Source organism: Kogia breviceps, chromosome 4 (assembly GCF_026419965.1).
Source record: "Kogia breviceps isolate mKogBre1 chromosome 4, mKogBre1 haplotype 1, whole genome shotgun sequence".
In the NCBI taxonomy this organism is placed as follows: domain Eukaryota; kingdom Metazoa; phylum Chordata; class Mammalia; order Artiodactyla; family Physeteridae; genus Kogia; species Kogia breviceps.
Window position 1 is genome coordinate 43546297 of NC_081313.1, and position 16507 is coordinate 43562803.

The window sequence follows — 16507 nt, forward strand, 5'->3', positions numbered from 1 at the left end:
AAAGTTAACTTGTTTATTTGTAGAGGGAGGATGCCCTTGCTTTTCTGGTGCTCTGAACACATCATAATCTATGGGGTAGTCCTACACTGTCTCAGCTATCTGTAAAGCTAAAGGGCTCTTTAAGGCAACCCATTATTTTAAACCTTAGGAGTGACTAGAAAAAGCTACTAGAAGCTGTAAGTTTTCTCACTGGTTTCAGGACTCAGATTCTAGTCTGAAAAAGCAAACACTCTAGTAGTTGAATGAGTAAGTACCACATGGCTGAAGCCTAATGTTGAGATGTTCATTTACACTCTCCAGTCCTCTGCCACAAAACAACAATGTAAAACATCAGTGGAATTTGGACCTACGACCTTATGAATATGCTACGTGAACGCTTTTTGAAAAAGGTATACACTTTAGCTTCAGGACTTCTTTTGTTGTGTTTGATAGAGTGCAATTACTGGAATAAGATTGCCCAAATGCCTTTCCCAACCAATGCTACAGACTTCTGCAAATAAAGGTCATGTAGACATATGCTCTTTTAGGTTTCAAAAATAAGGTTAATTGTAACAGTAGGTATGGCTTTAAGCCAATTAATTTTAAGCCCATGCAATCTTACCAAAGAGCTTTATATTTTTATAAACTTGTTTCAGCAAACTTATTGAGAGCCGGGACTATCTATCTGTGACATTCTGCTCAGTACCCAGTGAGGCAATGGGTAAAATGTCTAGTTGTTACATTACAAATCATAAGTCACCTGTTTTCAAGTTATGTAAAGACATTAAAAAGTATATGAGTTAAGGACTTCCCTGGTGGCACAGTGGATAAGACTCCGCACTCCCAATGCTGGGGGCCCGGGTTCGATCCCCAGTCAGGGAACTAGATCCTACATGCATGCTGCAACTAAGAGTTCACATGTCACAGCTAAGGAGCTGGCAAGCTGCAACTAAGGGGCCCTCCTGCCACAACTAAGACCCAGCACAAACAAATAAGTAAATATTCTTTTGAGAATAAATAAATAAAATTTAAATAAATTTTTAAAGTACATGAGTTAAAATTCACATTAATCTAAAAATTTAATTTTTTAAAACACATTCGTGGAACTGTAGTAGGAAATACCACCTGAGACCTTTTTGTAAAAAGTCCTTTTTGTGTGTGAGTCTCCAAAATCAGTTTAGTAAATCCAAGAACACCACCAATCAATCTGTCAATTAATCAATGTTCTTGAGTCCTTGTTATATGAAAAGAATCATAACAGTTGCTGTGTGGAATTTTTTCTTTTTAAGTATAAAGGTTTTGCCCTTAAGAGATTTAGAATTTGGTCAGGAAGAAAAGGCTTAAGTACATTAAAACATAAATTTCCACATAAGAAAACAACACAAAAGCAGACAAAGGCAATGTATGATCAGTTGTCCAATCTAAATAAATGTGATTCTTTCATAAAAGGAAGAAATCATTGTGGAACAAAATTTGGTATGTGAAAATTTCACTATTTAACCAAGAAATGCAGAAGGACAGGCCAGTCACAGACCAATTGAGCAAGAACGCTCCCTTGCTCCAATGTTAAGACCAAACTAGGTCAAAACTATTTGGGTATTTACATGTCTTTAAGGTTGTGAACTGAGATTGTAAACAGGGGAAAGATTAGGATAGCAAGCTGAGGTTGGAGAACTAAAATGCTGAGAGCTCCTTGCACACCTCCTGGGAACCCTTCTGGTCAGCAATCCTGACACATTTGACGTGCTTAATGTGGATGGTTACATTTGCATGTGTTCTCACAAAATGGATAGTATTGTTTTAACTGCAGTTAACTGTATCTCAACCTTAATGAGATATAGTTCACATACCATACAGTTCACTCATTTAAAGTGAACAAGTCATTGGTTTTTAGTACATTCACAAAGTTGTGCAACCATCACCACAATAAATTTTACTATATTATCTTCCCACATAGAAACTCTGTACCCCTGATGAATCACTACCTATCTGCCCTCTGCCCAGCCCTTGGCAACCATGAATCTGCTTTCTGTCCCTATGGATTTGCCTCTTCAGGACATCTTGCATACGCAGAATCAGACAATATATGGCCTTTTGTGTCTCACTTCTTCCACTTAGCATAACAAGGTTTATCCATGTTGCAGCACAAATCAGTACATACTTCATTCCTTTTTATGGCTATATAATATTTCACTCTATGAATTTACCATACTTTGTTTTATCCACTCATCAGTTGAATGCATGACATTTGGGCTGTTATGAATAATGCTACTGTGAACATTCATACACAAGTTTTTGTGTGAACATATGTTTTCAATTCTCTTGGGTATAAACCCAAGAATGGAATTGCTGCATCATATGGTATGTCTATCTTTAGCATTTTGAGGAACCACCAAACTTTTTCAAAGTAGCTGCATGATTTTACATTCCCATAAGCAATTTCTCCACAATCTCACCAACACTTGTTATTATTCGTCTTTTTAAATTATAACCATCATAGTAGGTGTAAAGTGGTATTTCAGTGTGCTTCTGATTTGCATTTCCCTGATAGTTAATGACGTTAGGCATCTTTTCATGTGCTCATTGACCACTTGTATATCCTCCTTGGAGGATATGTCTATTGGAGAAATGTCTATTTCAATCTTTTTCCCCCTTTTTAAAAAAATTAATTAATTATTATTTTTGGCTGCATTGGGTTTTCGTTGCTGCACATGGGCTTTCTCTAGTTGCGGTGAGTGGGGGCTACTCTTCATTGCGGTGCGCAGGCTTCTCATTAAGGTGGTTTTTCTTGTTGCAGAGCATGGGCTCTAGGCGCGCAGGCTTCAGCAGTTGTGGCACGCAGGCTCTATAGCGCAAGCTCAGTTATTGTGGTGCACGGGCTTAGCTGCTTCGCAGCATGTGGGATCCTCCTGGACCAGGGCTCAAACCCGTGTCCCCTGCATTGGTAGGCAGATTCTTAACCACTGAGTCACCAGGGAAGTCCTGCCCCTTTTTAAATCAGGTTATCTGTCTTTTTATTATTGAGTTGGAAGAATTCTTCATATGTATTCTAGATACAAGTTCTTTATCTGGGTTGTGTTTTCAACTTCTTAATAGTGTCCTACAAAACACAAAAGTTTTTCATTTTGATGAAGTCCACTTTGTCTATTTTTCTTTTGCCTCTTGTGCTTTTGGTGCCACATCTAAGAAATGATTATGAAACACAGGTCACAAAGATTTTCCTCTATGTTTTCTTCCAAGAGTTTTATGAGTTTAGCTCTTACATTTAGCCCTATGATCCAATCCGAGTTAATTTTTGTATATGCTATGAGGTAGGGATTCCACTTCATTCTTTTGCGTATGGTTATCTCATCCCAGAGTCATTTGTTGAAAATACTATTCTTTCCCTATTTAATTTTCTTAACACTCTTGTCAAAAATCAACTAACTCTAAATGTGAGGGTTTATTTCTGGATTCTCAATTCATTCTATTGATCTAGATGCCTATCCTTATACTTGTACCTCAATGTTTTGATTACTGTTGCTTTTTAAACTGTTTTGAAATGTTTGACTCTTCCAATTTTGTTATTTTTCAAGACTGCATATATTTTTTATATATAAAATATTTCATTTTTTATCCACATATCCCTTTTATAGTTGATTTTGAAACAAAGTCCTAGTGATGATTTTACATAATATCTGTCTTTTCCTTTTTGTGGAGGTGTCCTGTCATTCTCTTCTTTGGGTTGATGTTAAACATCAAGGCTCCTCTTGCTGGAACTGACTGAGGCAAAGCTCCCAAACAAAAGCCTTCTGTGAAGGTGGCAGTTCTTCCTTCTTCCTCAAAGTTCCTTCTTAAACCAGATCTTGTCTCTTTGCATTGTTTTTTTAAACTCTTGAGACCTTCAGGACAATTACTCTATCTCTGATAATTGCAGTTGAACTGCCCAAACTGAAACTGAGTGAGTGAATGCCTTAATAATAGGCTTTTTAACTACACTATAAACTTCTTGCTTTATACCTCTTTCGAATGCCCTCTTGGTTCCACATAGCTAGGGATATAATAGATTCTCTATAGGGGGCTTCCTTGGGCTTCCCTGGTGGCGCAGTGGTTGAGAGTCTGCCTGCCGATGCAGGGCACACGGGTTCGTGCCCCGGTCTGGGAAGATCCCACATGCCATGGAGCGGCTGGGCCCGTGAGCCATGGCCTCTGAGCCTGTGCATCCGGAGCCTGTGCTCCGCAACAGGAGAGGCCACAACAGTGAGAGGCCTGCGTACCACAAAAAAAAAAAAAAAATTCTCTGTAAATAATCCATGGTTAATTGATGATATTAAGTGAAAAAAAGCCAGCTTTAAATGTTGATAGCAGTTAGTGAAAAGAAATCCAAATCTATAATTTCTAAAGTTTCTTTACCTGTAAGTACTTCATATATGTTGTTTTATATAGAAGTATAATAACTAACACTTATGTAGTACTCTCTGTGTTCCAGGCACTATTTAAGTGCTTTTCCTATTTTAACTCATTCACTCCTCTCACTGACACCGCAAGTTTGGTACTACTATTAGTCCCATTTTACAGATGAGGAGAACAATGCACATGGAGATTAAGTAATTTGTTCAAGGTTACATGACTATTAAGTTGCAGAGTCAAGTTCAAACCTGGACAGTCTTGCTCCAAAGTTTGTGTGTGTGTGTGTCAGTCGCCTGTTTATATCAACATGGTATGATACCATTATGTGGTAGACGTAATTAGAGAATAGCATGCCATACCATAATGTACAGTGTGGTTCAGAGAGAGAATGTAAAAGGGATCAGGGAAGAGAGAGGTCCTTATGAATAGAAATGACTGGAAAAGAATTTCCTAAGTAGAGAAGATATGAGCAGGCCTTAGGTCTGTTTGCTCTAAGTCAATTTACCAAATGATCAATTTGCCAAATGACAAATTAGCTAAAAATTGTCAGAAAATTCATTGCAGCTATGTTACTACAAGAGCCATCCACATGGCCAAGAGCAGAAAGGGACAGAGCTATCTAAGTTGCAAGATTGATAGCCAAAATTGATAGTCATTTGACAAGTCTAACAAGTCTCTAGCTACAGAATTATAGCACAGCTTTAAGGAAACTGAAATGTGGGAAAAGTCCCCATTAAGGCAATGAATCGATGATTCAGCACATTAATCATTTGTGGAACTGATTTTTGGTGAACTGGTTTGTGGCAAATTCACTGTCAATGAGTTGATTTTTGCTTCATGTGCCTGATTCAACATCTAGAACTGGAATGTATAAACATTGATTTGATCCTACAATCCCCAACCCAATGACCTTGAATCCTTTTTTACTGTAACCTACAGTAAGGAATACACTTTTACTCTTTACAGTGTGACCACACACACACACAAGATTCACATTGCCCTTACCTCAGGCAATGCACTCTGGTATTTTCTATTCTATTCTATTTCTTTTTTTTTTTCCAATACTGATTACAACCCAATAACACGATTTCATCATCACTCAGTTGGTTATGACCTGAAGTTTAGATAACCTCCTAACAGAAAACCTGTTGTAACTTTGAATATACAGTACAAGGCTAATAGTCCTATAGCACCAAACTAACATGTGTAATATTATTTTGGAGATAATAATGGATATAATTCCAACTCAGTGTTTCAGGATACAGTTCTCCACTTACAATGAAACTGGGAACATTCTGTCTACTCTAAATCCTGCTGTGGGGCTGGAGGGAGATCTTGCAGATCCAAATAGCTTGTATGGCTGCCATGGCCTGGTGAGTAGATATAGAGCTAGTTAAGGGGCTGGGGGGCATATGCCTTGACCACCAGATGCCTCACTAGTGGGGCCATTTTTTTCCCTCTACCAAACCTGCAAGTTTCACTTTCCACTGCTAGAACTTGCTATCTGGTGCCCATAGAAATTGCTCTTTCCCTTGTTCCACTAATAAACCAAACAGCATCTTTCAAGTCCTGGAATCAAGTGATCAATCCTTCGAGATTTTCTAGGGGGATATAGTGCTGGTGATAAGAAGGTGTAGATGGGATGGAAGTTTTCTGTTGTGTTTGCCTCATCCTTTTCTTTTTCCCTTGGGCCATGTAGGAACGACAGAATTGCACATACATTCTTGTGGTTGGGTTGTCAAGTACAGTAACATTGATTCATCATCATTTCAAGAAAAACCAGACTTGGGCGGGTCTGACTGGGCTTTCAGGTCGTCTGGCTAAAATCACTATTTTATGGTATTATTTCTAATTCAGTGACATATATTAGAGGGAACAATAATTTTAATAAGTATGCCATGTGCTATTATATAATGTCCCCTCATTTAACCATGCATTTAAACAAGTTAGATGCTGATTATACTTCAAGTGTAAAATGCTGAAGGCCTATTCTGCTCTTTTGAGTCCAATTAAAATTTTAATTACTTTGTAAAGTGAAGCACTTCAGGAAGGAGAGGTGACATTTCACCCAACGATTTTTCTAAAGTTAAGGGTTGAAAAACAGTATTTTTACGTGCTATTGTTCACTGATGACCAACCAGTGCTTTTTTTATGAGCTCATTTTGTTCAATTTTAACTGTCTCCATTTGTTCATCTCCAGTGGATTTGTATCAACACTACTGAATGCTACTAGAAAAGATTCGAGTCAAAGACAAAGAATAAGGAAAATATCTGGGATTTGCCAATCTCTGGGATTGTATCCTTTGCAGCTGGAAATTCCCATATTGGCGTCAACCCAAACTTAATTTAGAGAGAAAGTTTGATTAGCATTCCTTCAGTTATGAGGACTTTATAAAGCAAAATGGTTTCTTGCCACCTTTGTTAGATTTTTTTCCTTCCTCATCCATGTGAGTATCTTTAGAAGAAGGAGAAAAAAGAGCTGCCCTTTGAAACAGACTTCACTTAAGCAGATGAATGGGGGGACCCCCTGGTGGTCCAATGGATAAGACTCCGCGCTCCCAATGCAGGGGGCCTGCGTTTGATCCCTGGTCGGGAAACTAGACTCCACATGCATGCCGCAACTGAGACTTTGCATGCCGCAACTAAGAGTCCACATGTCGCAACTAAGAGTCCACATGCCGCAACTAAGAAGCCTGCACGCTGCAACTTAAAAAAAAGATCCCACATGCTGCAAGAAAGACCCGGCACAGCCAAAATAAATAAATAAATAATATAAATAAATAAGGTGAATGTGAAGTACTCAATTTGCAAAACTGAGAAAATACAAAACTGAGAGTATTACTTCAGCATTTGAGTATCTTGAATGCCTACTGTGCGTGTTGGATGATTCTAGTGAATGCATATGAATCTGTTGTGCAACTCCAGTCCCACGTACTCTGGTGTGGCCCTGCTATCTCTGTGAACTAAAATATAATGCTAATGAGGTGACATGGCAGGCATGGTCCCTGTTTGAGTTACTCAGCATCATTCAGAGAAATTTTATTACTTTTACCACCAGCTAAACTTCTAACTCCAGTGAACTGCTGGGACATTTTGTGCTACAGCTCACAATAGCACTGGTCAAGCACTGTGAGTGATAACACTATCGATACTCAAGAAATCTTCAAGTGCCTGGTACCTCATAGGCACTCGATAAATATTTGTTGACTGATTAAGTGGTGCCTGATTGTTATACGAAGAATACATTTATTCTTCCTGGAAGCAGTGACACAGAGTGGGAAGAATACCAAATTTAGGGTTAGCAGCCTATCCTGCCAATTTGCCAGCTCAGTGATTTGGGGCAGCATAAAAAACAAATCTCCCTGAGGCTCCATTTCCAAGTCTGTAAAATGGAAGGAAGAACTCTGTCTCGAAAAACAGTTGTGGGAGAATTAAATGGGGTGACAGAATGCAAAAACACCTGACACACAGGGGGGAACCTCAGTAAATTCTGGTTGAATCAAATCCAAAATTACTCATTCTCATGAATGAGTTTGTCCCTAATTTTAGTCTTTCCACCAATAATTTTTATCTATATATTTATTTTGTTCTCTGCATTATTTAGTATTCTTCCTCCCTTAAAAATAAGCAACTCATTTCTGGCAAAGTACAGATGCAGGCAAAAGTAATAAGAATATTAAAATATCATAATGTCAATAAAAAAGGATTAAGACCTTCTTTGAGATATTAGTAAGCTCACAGAGCAGGCTCCTAAGTGTACATTAGTAAGGGAAACAATGAATCCAACAGTAAATTCCCTGGGTAAAAACAACTGTGCTCTTCACAGAGAACCCAACTGATTGTAATTTTATGCCATCCTCTCATCAAGGATGTCCTCTTGGCAGTTACCTAAGCTGGCATTATTATTAGGTTAATATGAAAAGTTATGACAGATGCTGAGATACTTCCCTTCAAATAAAATGAAAATAGCGTCCAACGAAGAAGAAGGACATAACATGTGAAGGGGCCAAAAATCAGCTGAGTTAGAAAGGGGCCACTCTGAAGATATGCTCTGCCTAATAGAGACTTACAGCTCCAGTCTGTGACAGGCCAGACTGCTTGGGAGCTGCCTCTTCTCTTCCAGACCAGACCAGATGATAATCAGTAACTGTCACATGAATAGGCAGAGCTGGGCCTGGGCCTGAAACTGCAGTGAGGAACACCAGTTCCAGCCAACAAGCTGCAAAGCAGCTGGGAAATAGGAAAATGCAAATGTCCTGCGTCTCCTCAGCCTTCAATGCAGAATCTAAGTACCACCCAATATACAGTTGGCTGTTTCAGGAACATAAAGAATTCCTTTTAGGGACTTCCCTGGTGGCGCAGTGGTTAAGAATCCGCCTGCCAATGCAGGGGACACAGGTTCGAGCCCCGGTGCAGGAAGATTCCACGTGCCGTGAAGCAAGTAAGCGTGTGCGCACAACTACTGAGCCTGTGCTTTAGAGCCTGTGAGCCGCAACTACTGAGCCCACGCACCTAGAGCTCATGTTCTGCAACAAGAGAAGCCACTGCAGTGAGAAGCCCACACACTGCAACGAGGAGTAGCCCCCGCTCACCGCAACTAGAGAAAACCTGCGCACAGCAATGAAGACCCAACACAGCCAAAAATAAATAAATTTATTTACTTTTTTAAAAAAAGAAAAGAAAGAATTACTTTTAGGAAAAGATGGCAATTTAAAATTGGCTTTGTAATGTCCTTAATTTCAGAAGCTTTTGCTTTCCAACGATATTCCCATATAATTTTCATCCCTGCAAATTTTAGTGTTTGAAAAATTTAAAAACCTAAATCTTCTTGGAATTAGTTCAATTTACTTTGTCAGTATCTACTTCTATAGAAGGAGATGACTCTTTTAAAACAAAATTTTGAGACCTTCTGAGATATCAAGTGATTTGAATAAGAGGAAGTGTTTATTTACATGGTCTCATTCTGCCTAGTCCACTGTTTTCTTATCTTAAAAGGAATTGACATTCCAATGTTTTCATATGTACTAATGAGCTATAACAACAATTGTCCAGCCACTTAAATGAATCTATTTAGTAATAAAGAAGATAGTCTTGTGGTTTCCCCACCCTTAGGAGCACTTCCCAAAGAAAAGCTGTTCTTAGTTTACCTTTGCCTCCTCTCTCAGACTGGGATAGGATACAACTTGCTTTGTAGACTACAAAGTTAAGGAGAGTAAATGCTCCTTTTTAAGCTTCCACATCTTGCCATATTCTCCTACAACGGGTCCTGCAGGCTCTCTGCCCACTAAATCATCTGAAGCAACAGATGCATTCTGCAATTGCCAGTAAATATGTGTGAGGGGAGGGCTCTCTGCAGGCTTTTCCTGTGGTTTAGAGCCATTACTACATTGACACTTTTACTTTTTCATCTTAGAAATTATTTTTCTTTATAAGTTAATTAGCGATGGAAGTCAATGATAGGTGTCCTCTTAGGAAATGCTGAGCGGTACTAAACCAAGTTCCCAGATCAAGACTATTTCCTCCACCTCATGAGTTGTATTTCTTTTTCACTTTGTTTTTTTTTTAACTTGGCAAAACCACTTTAATTACTTAATGTACTGAAGAGCATACTGTGTCCACAGCGTGCACTGAATATATAGCAAGGATCAGTCTCTCTGTGTTGTAATTTCAGACTGAAATGCAGTCTTTGTAACCAATTCAAATGTTCACCACTAGGTGAACATTTGGGGAATGTTTGGGGAAAATAAGTAAATAAAATCAGTTGTAAAGTTTTATACTTCCAGAAGAGAACCTGGCATTCTAGCATTTATTTATTAAAAAAAATTTTTTTTTCTATTTTATTTATTTATTTATTTGGCTGTGTCGGGTCTTCATTGCTGCACGTGGGCTTTCTCTAGTTGCGGCAAGCAGGGCTACTCGTCGTTGCGGTGCGAGGGCTTCTCATTGCGGTGGCTTCTCTTGTTGTGGAGCACAGTCTCTAGGCGCGTTGGCTTCAGTAGTTGCAGCACGCAGCCTCAGTAGTTGTGGCTCGCAGGCTCTATAGTGCAGGCTCAGTAGTTGTGGCGCACGGGCTTAGTTGCTCCATGGCATGTGGGATCTTCCCGGACCAGGGCTCAAACCCGTGTCCTCTGCATTGGCAGGTGGATTCTTAACCACTGCGCCACCAGGGAAGGCCCATTCTAGCATTTAATGTCACCCTGGCTATTTCCTAAAATGTAAACTTTGTAATATATGTAAATTGGGGGATTCATTATAGAAACAGTTATTTTCAAAAGTTAGGCAAGTTATATCAATTTAACTAAAACTTAGCCAAAACAAAATCACTGATAATCAGGAATACTTTTTGGAAATATTTATTATGTTATGTTTATACATATTATTTAAATGTATTACTATTTATTATTGAAAAACTGATACATGTCTGTATTAAAATGTACAAATAACACAGAAGTAAAAAGTGAAAATTCCTCCATCCAACTCCCAAGAGTACTATTAACCATCTTACATGTATTTGAAATATATTTTTAAAAATTTTATCATATCATGTTAGCATTAAATATAATATAAATATATATAAAATAATATATGTATAGAGTTTACAAAACTGGAATTATATAATGTTCTGCTACTTGCTTTTCCACTTAACTACATTTCAGATACCTTTCTTTCTGGGTCAATACAATAAATAGGCAGAATGAGCTATTTCACTCTTCTTTATTACTGAATATTAATTCAGTTTGCATAATTTTTTTAATCTAGCCACTACTAATTGACATTTGGCTTATTGTTACTCTTTAATGAATATAAACACTGCCCTAAAGGACATTCTTGATCTCCATAGAATAGAAATTATTCTCTGCAGAGTAGAAATGCTGCTTCAGAGGATAGGTTTATTTAAAGTTTTGAACAATATTTCCCATTGGCCTTTAACTATGGGACTATATTGGATGCCTCTTGTGGCCACCTCACATCTCGGCCCACCGTTTACTTCCACTATTGCTGCAGCTTGGTGCAGCTGGCTGCAGCCTGACAGCAACTCACTCCAGCCTCACCTCAGCGCTCACTTCTGCTCCAGGTTTCTCAGGCTGTGTGGAGGGTGCCTGTGGGACCCTGATCAGCTTTGGCACTTGCGCAAACCTTGGAATGTGAAAGGCTGACATCTCCTGGTGCAGCCCTTGTCCAATGAGGACAGGAGCTTGTGGGGAAATGGTCCCCTCCCCTCTCCCATTCTTTAAGAGGGCAATTGGGAGGCCAGATCTACATAGCTCCTCAGATGGTTCTGGAAGAATCCAGCCCTGATTGCCCACAAGGGTGGTAACCAGGTGGAAAATGGTCCCTTGGACTGGCTTTCCTCTCATTTTTTTACTCCCCTACTCCTGTTTCCCTGTCTCAGGCTCTACTTTCTGGGGGGACCTCAGCTAACACAGGTACAGATTAAATCTTATCATTGATGACTGGTTCTTGTCCTCAGCCACAGCAGGCACTAGCTATGCTTTTAAATATTGTCTATCTGATAGGAAATCTCACTGTTTTAATTTGAATGTCTGATTAACAGTAAGTTAGGGCTTCCCTGGTGGCGCAGTGGTTGACAGTCTGCCTGCCGATGCAGGGGACACGGGTTTGTGCCCCGGTCCGGGAGGATCCCACATGCCGCGGAGCAGCTGGGCCCGTGAGCCATGGCCGCTGAGCCTGCGCGTCCGGAGCCTGTGCTCCGCAACGGGAGAGGTCACAACAGTGAGAGGCCCACGTACCGCAAAAAAAAAAAAAAAAAAAAAAAAAAGCAAAAAAGCACAGTAAGTTAAACATAAAAAATATGTTTAAAAATCAGCAAGTGAACCACAATCAAGAATCAGTCATTTCATCTAACATTAAAACCCTAAGGAAAAACACTTTGTTGCCTCCCTCCCTCCCCATCAAGGTAGTACTTTCTGATTTTCACATAATCGTTGATGTAACAAAGGCAATAGCAAGGAAACATGACCAGAGGTCTTTTCCTACTGCCTTATAGCCTTTGAAATGTTAAAAGAGGACCGGCAAATGATAACTACTTAATTTGAATTGGAGCTTTTGTCCATATATGTTAGACTTTCATAAAATGTTAGAGCTGCAATAGATGTTAAATGTCCTCTGGTTCAGGATCTTTACTTTGAAAATGGAGGCACTAAGACCCAGGGAAGGGAAGTGCCTGAACAACTCACCCTGTATGACACAGACAGAGGTAGCAACAACTTGGGACTCATGGTCCTTGGTTTGGCACATTTTCTACTAAATCATAATGCCCTCTCCTAGGAAACTGATCATTTGGCTTTTCCAAAACATCCTCAGTTCTGGTGTCTGTTAGGACCCCATTTACTTTTGTTTTTGTTTTTCTTTTAATTAATTAATTCATTCATTCATTTATTTGTCTGTGTTGGGTCTTTGTTACTGTGCGCGGGCTTTCTCTGGTTGTGGTGAGTGGGGGCTACTCTTCGTTGTGGTGAGTGGGCTTCTCATTGCAGTGGCTTCTCTTGTTGCGGAGCATGGGCTTGAGGCACGCGGGCTTCAGTAGTTGTGGCTCTTGGGCTGTAGAGCGCAGGTTCAGTAGTTGTGGCGCATGGGCTTAGTTGCTCTGTAGCATGTGGGATCTTCCCGGAGCAGGGATTGAACCCATGTCCCCTGCATTGGCAGGCAGATTCTTAACCACTGTGCCACCAGGGAAGTCCCAAGACCCCATTTATTTTGAAATAAGAAAAATGTTATTCATAATTTCACCATAAAGATACCACAAAGGACTATTTTTAAAGAAAAATATCCAGAGAGGTTATATCTTTGTAAGCAACTTTGTAACAGTGACCTCCTGAAAGAGCTTTCCGGTGGCTCCAAAATTGTGATTTATTACTAGGATATTGGGATCCGGGCATACATCACTGTTCCAAGTTGACATAAAAATATGAGGTCAACACAAATATCTAAAATAAAAAACAAAATGAAACGAAACTGACAGTTGCTAAGGAAACATCAAGATCAATAAGAGGTCAGAGGCCTTAAATTTATTAGAAGCCTATAGCTACCAGCAATGTAAAGGGAAACTGGAGATCTGTATCTCACAAGACTAGATTCCACAGTTAACTTTGTCTCTTTGGATATATTAGAGATTTACCTTGAATTTTCATACGTGTAGTTTTTACTTATTATGGTAAAACTATTTAAGATAATGAAAGGTTTAAAAAGTCATTGGAAGTGATTCATGTATTTGGGCAATTGAGTTTTTAATGCATACTTTCAATTCCTATTATGGTTAACTAACCTATAACTCTGCTGAGTTTGCTTTAGCCATATAGTATTTCAGTACAGGGAAGAGGTAATATTTGTGGTGCACCTACTAAGTGCTATGTACTTTGCATGATTTCCACTTCATTGCTAGTCCCTGTCCTAGTTTGAGTTCCCATAAAAACAGACCTTGAGACAGGATTCTAATGCAAATAGTTGTTTGGGAGGTGAAGGCAGAGTAGTGAAGAAGTGATATAGGGAAGGCAGCTAATAAAGGTTTATTTCTGGCTACTACTATGGGTAACTGGAGCTTGGTCTTGCTGGGAAAAAATCTAGAAATCATTGTAGAACACACTCTTGGGTTATCCCACATCGAGGGTAAGAAAGCTGGTATGTTGGTCAATGTTTAACAAACAGCTCTGGGAGAGGGTGGGAGAGTTTTGGTTTGTAGCACTTGTCTATTTCCATGGTGTAAATACTCCCATCATGGCGAATTTTAAGCTGTCAATGTGACATCACTGAACTTGGAGTTGGGAAGAGATGTGCATTCCAGGTTCTCCTAAGTTGGTGCAAACCACCTGTAGTATACCACTGCAACTCCCAACATTGGTTTAGGACCGCTCAGGATTGAAAATTGGGGCCCACTTCCAGCTGGTCACATGGTCAGCAAAGTGAGCTTCGGAGGCCAGAGAGATGCAGTTGCCAGCATGGAAATCTGGCTGATGTGTACCAAAGTAGCGGTAAGGGTGAGAGGAAAAGGGCGAGGTTCCAACAGTATAGCCCCGTATTCATGATGACTAAAGTGTGTACAGCTTGCCAAAGGTCAACAGCTAATAATGGAAGAGCTGAGATTCAAACAGAGACCGGGCTAATACTAGAGCCCTCTTGTCTCTATGTCATGCTGCTTCTCCTGTAGAAAGCTGTAAGTATTACAATGCATTAATGAACAAAGCAAATTATACTGTGTTACTTAGGGTAGATTAAACTGCTATAACAAACAGATCTAAACAAGTACACTAGAATTCTATTCCTTGGTCAGCAAAATAGATTTTTTTTTTTCCCCTGGGAAGGAATTCAGGAGGTTGTCTAATGGGGCTGTCCTCTACCTAATCATTTGGGGACCCTTTTATTCTGTTGCTCTGCCATCCCATGGGGCATTATAGTCATCTGTATCCAGACAGTGCCATGGCGCATATCCTATTGGTGAGAACCAGTTGCATGGCCATACCTAGCTGCAAGGCAGGCTGGGAGACGTAGTCCCTGGCTGGGCAGCTGCTTCCCAACTACAACTATATGGTAATGGATGGAGAGAGGGAATTTGGTGGGCAGCTAACTGTCTCTAACACATCTTTCCAGAGAATATTTAGGCTAGATATTAATTTCCATTTCTTTGTATAATAAATTTAAAGATCTATAGTAATTCAAAGGTAATTTTTATGTTTGATAGACAATGATTTTTTTCAAATATAAGATTTGCAACAGCTTGGAACTTTGGGTTAAAAAATTATGCAGGGTATAATATCCTTTTTCCCATTTAAAGGGATGTGTTAGTAAAGATCTCCGTGGTAAAATTTTCACTTGAGATGCTTAAATTATTGGGGAATAAAAATTCCCCATTCTCATTGAGGCAAGAACTCTGAAAGATCTCATGAATATTTTTATGGTCACTAAGAGAATGATATCTAACCAGTGAAAATCAACAAATATATTTAATGTGTTATATTAGTATATATATCCAATATCTATAATGGATATATATTGCATTTTTAAGATTTGAAGAACAGGCTGTGCAGCCCGAGCATATACATTCAAACCCCACCTCCACCACATCCTGGCTGAGTAACCTTGGTTAAGTTGCTTAACCTCTCTGTGGTTCAGTTTCATCTGTAAAATGGAAATGATGATAGTGCCTACTTCACAGGGTTATTGTGTAGATTAAATAAGTTAACATATATGAAGCACTTATCACCATACTGGCATATAGTAAATGCTCAATAAATCATTTATAACTATAAACTTTCTAGGATCCTGTTCCTACAAACTTTCAGATTTGTTTCATGTGTTACAGATATGGCTCCTTTTCTGCTATTCTCTTCTTCTGCATTTTAGATTCCCACTCCTCAGTTCTCTCTCATTTTCTCTCTGTTTCTCCCTTCTCTCCTTATGTCCCTCCTTCTCTATCTCCCTCCCTCCCTCCCTCTCAATTATCCCCAATAAGAGACAATTAGAATGCATATAGAAATAAATTCTCACTTTCTTCTAAAGAAAGTGCAAAATTATATTTGCAGATGCATTCGTATCCTTTTAAGGAAAGAGAACTTTTCCCCCATTAGGGATGGAATGTTGTAATTGAAGCTCAAATCCTAAGGAGTCTTGTGGTGTTTTGTAACAACTGGAGTCAACTCTTTTTAATTGAGCATCTGCTACATGAAAGGCACTGAGCTAGGGGCTCTGGGGAGACAAGGATGATGAAGAGGAGATGGTTCCTCTCTCCAGGGTCTAATGAGCTGGTGGAAAATGCAGACAAGGACAAAAGTGGCTCTCCCACAAGGGTAGGCTCTGGAAGTTCTCAGAGGGAAAGGGCATCGTCTCTCTTTCTCTACTGCTAAGCACCTGGAACAGGGCCTGCTCAGGTGCTTAGCAGTACCTCCCTCAGACCTGGGCAGGAGAATACAGTGCACCATGCATCACAAATCTGGAAAAACAAATTTATTAGAGAACACACAGCTGCCCTGGTCACTCAGGTCTGGTGTGCAGTGCTGGCTTAGCATGACCCATAACCCTAAACATCTGCTCTAGAGACCAGTGCCTTTCAGGCCCCAGGGAAACACTGCTTCACATGTCTTGTCCCATGACCTTGACATGTCAAGGTCTGTGGCTGTGCTCCTGC

At 39.6% G+C, this 16507-nt stretch overlaps 1 long non-coding RNA gene across 3 annotated transcripts in view; it reads right to left on the reverse strand.

The window, feature by feature from the left end:
• Nucleotides 1–16507, reverse strand: part of LOC136793998 (uncharacterized) — a 73937-nt gene that overhangs the window by 50779 nt on the left and 6651 nt on the right. The gene's annotated exons all lie outside the window — the stretch shown is intronic.